Raw genomic sequence first — 2500 nt, forward strand, 5'->3', positions numbered from 1 at the left:
GTGATGAAGCAGTTGGTTTGGTTATCTTTTTTGTTTGTTTATGTCCTTTGAAATGTGGGCGTGGGTAGTTAGTGATGAAGCAGTTGGTTTGGCTATCTTTTTTGTTTGTTTATGTCCTTTGAAATGTGGGCGTGGGTAGTTAGTGATGAACAGGTGGTTTGGTTATCTTTTTTGTTTGTTTATGTCCTTTGAAATGTGGGCGTGGGTAGTTAGTGATGAAGCAGTTGGTTTGGTTATCTTTTTTGTTTGTTTATGTCCTTTGAAATGTGGGCGTGGGTAGTTAGTGATGAAGCAGTTGGTTTGGTTATCTTTTTTGTTTGTTTATGTCCTTTGAAATGTGGGCGTGGGTAGTTAGTGATGAACAGGTGGTTTGGTTATCTTTTTTGTTTGTTTATGTCCTTTGAAATGTGGGCGTGGGTAGTTAGTGATGAAGCAGTTGGTTTGGTTATCTTTTTTGTTTGTTTATGTCCTTTGAAATGTGGGCGTGGGTAGTTAGTGACGAAGCAGTTGGTTTGGTTATCTTTTTTGTTTGTTTATGTCCTTTGAAATGTGGGCGTGGGCAGTTAGTGATGAAGCAGTTGGTTTGGTTATCTTTTTTGTTTGTTTGTGTCCTTTGAAATGTGGGCGTGGGTAGTTAGTGACGAAGCAGTTGGTTTGGCTATCTTTTTTGTTTGTTTATGTCCTTTGAAATGTGGGCGTGGGTAGTTAGTGACGAAGCAGTTGGTTTGGTTATCTTTTTTGTTTGTTTATGTCCTTTGAAATGTGGGCGTGGGTAGTTAGTGACGAAGCAGTTGGTTTGGTTATCTTTTTTGTTTGTTTATGTCCTTTGAAATGTGGGCGTGGGTAGTTAGTGACGAAGCAGTTGGTTTGGTTATCTTTTTTGTTTGTTTATGTCCTTTGAAATGTGGGCGTGGGTAGTTAGTGACGAAGCAGTTGGTTTGGTTATCTTTTTTGTTTGTTTATGTCCTTTGAAATGTGGGCGTGGGTAGTTAGTGACGAAGCAGTTGGTTTGGTTATCTTTTTTGTTTGTTTATGTCCTTTGAAATGTGGGCGTGGGTAGTTAGTGATGAAGCAGTTGGTTTGGTTATCTTTTTTGTTTGTTTGTGTCCTTTGAAATGTGGGCGTGGGTAGTTAGTGACGAAGCAGTTGGTTTGGTTATCTTTTTTGTTTGTTTATGTCCTTTGAAATGTGGGCGTGGGTAGTTAGTGATGAAGCAGTTGGTTTGGTTATCTTTTTTGTTTGTTTATGTCCTTTGGAATGTGGGCGTGGGTAGTTAGTGATGAAGCAGTTGGTTTGGTTATCTTTTTTGTTTGTTTATGTCCTTTGAAATGTGGGCGTGGGTAGTTAGTGATGAAGCAGTTGGTTTGGCTATCTTTTTTGTTTGTTTATGTCCTTTGAAATGTGGGCGTGGGTAGTTAGTGATGAAGCAGTTGGTTTGGTTATCTTTTTTGTTTGTTTATGTCCTTTGAAATGTGGGCGTGGGTAGTTAGTGATGAAGCAGTTGGTTTGGTTATCTTTTTTGTTTGTTTATGTCCTTTGAAATGTGGGCGTGGGTAGTTAGTGATGAAGCAGTTGGTTTGGTTATCTTTTTTGTTTGTTTATGTCCTTTGAAATGTGGGCGTGGGTAGTTAGTGATGAAGCAGTTGGTTTGGTTATCTTTTTTGTTTGTTTATGTCCTTTGAAATGTGGGCGTGGGTAGTTAGTGATGAAGCAGTTGGTTTGGTTATCTTTTTTGTTTGTTTATGTCCTTTGGAATGTGGGCGTGGGTAGTTAGTGATGAAGCAGTTGGTTTGGTTATCTTTTTTGTTTGTTTATGTCCTTTGAAATGTGGGCGTGGGTAGTTAGTGATGAAGCAGTTGGTTTGGCTATCTTTTTTGTTTGTTTATGTCCTTTGAAATGTGGGCGTGGGTAGTTAGTGACGAAGCAGTTGGTTTGGTTATCTTTTTTGTTTGTTTATGTCCTTTGAAATGTGGGCGTGGGTAGTTAGTGATGAAGCAGTTGGTTTGGTTATCTTTTTTGTTTGTTTATGTCCTTTGAAATGTGGGCGTGGGTAGTTAGTGACGAAGCAGTTGGTTTGGTTATCTTTTTTGTTTGTTTATGTCCTTTGAAATGTGGGCGTGGGTAGTTAGTGACGAAGCAGTTGGTTTGGCTATCTTTTTTGTTTGTTTATGTCCTTTGAAATGTGGGCGTGGGTAGTTAGTGACGAAGCAGTTGGTTTGGTTATCTTTTTTGTTTGTTTATGTCCTTTGGAATGTGGGCGTGGGTAGTTAGTGACGAAGCAGTTGGTTTGGTTATCTTTTTTGTTTGTTTATGTCCTTTGACTTTGAAATGTGGGCGTGGGTAGTTAGTGATGAAGCAGTTGGTTTGGTTATCTTTTTTGTTTGTTTATGTCCTTTGAAATGTGGGCGTGGGTAGTTAGTGATGAAGCAGTTGGTTTGGTTATCTTTTTTGTTTGTTTATGTCCTTTGAAATGTGGGCGTGGGTAGTTAGTGATGAAGCA

At 39.0% G+C, this 2500-nt stretch overlaps 1 protein-coding gene across 1 annotated transcript in view; it reads right to left on the bottom strand.

The window, feature by feature from the left end:
* Positions 1 to 2500, bottom strand: part of LOC138864669 (uncharacterized) — a 79539-nt gene that overhangs the window by 71149 nt on the left and 5890 nt on the right. The window lies entirely within an intron of this gene.

This window comes from Penaeus vannamei, chromosome 17, assembly GCF_042767895.1.
Source record: "Penaeus vannamei isolate JL-2024 chromosome 17, ASM4276789v1, whole genome shotgun sequence".
Lineage (NCBI taxonomy): Eukaryota > Metazoa > Arthropoda > Malacostraca > Decapoda > Penaeidae > Penaeus > Penaeus vannamei.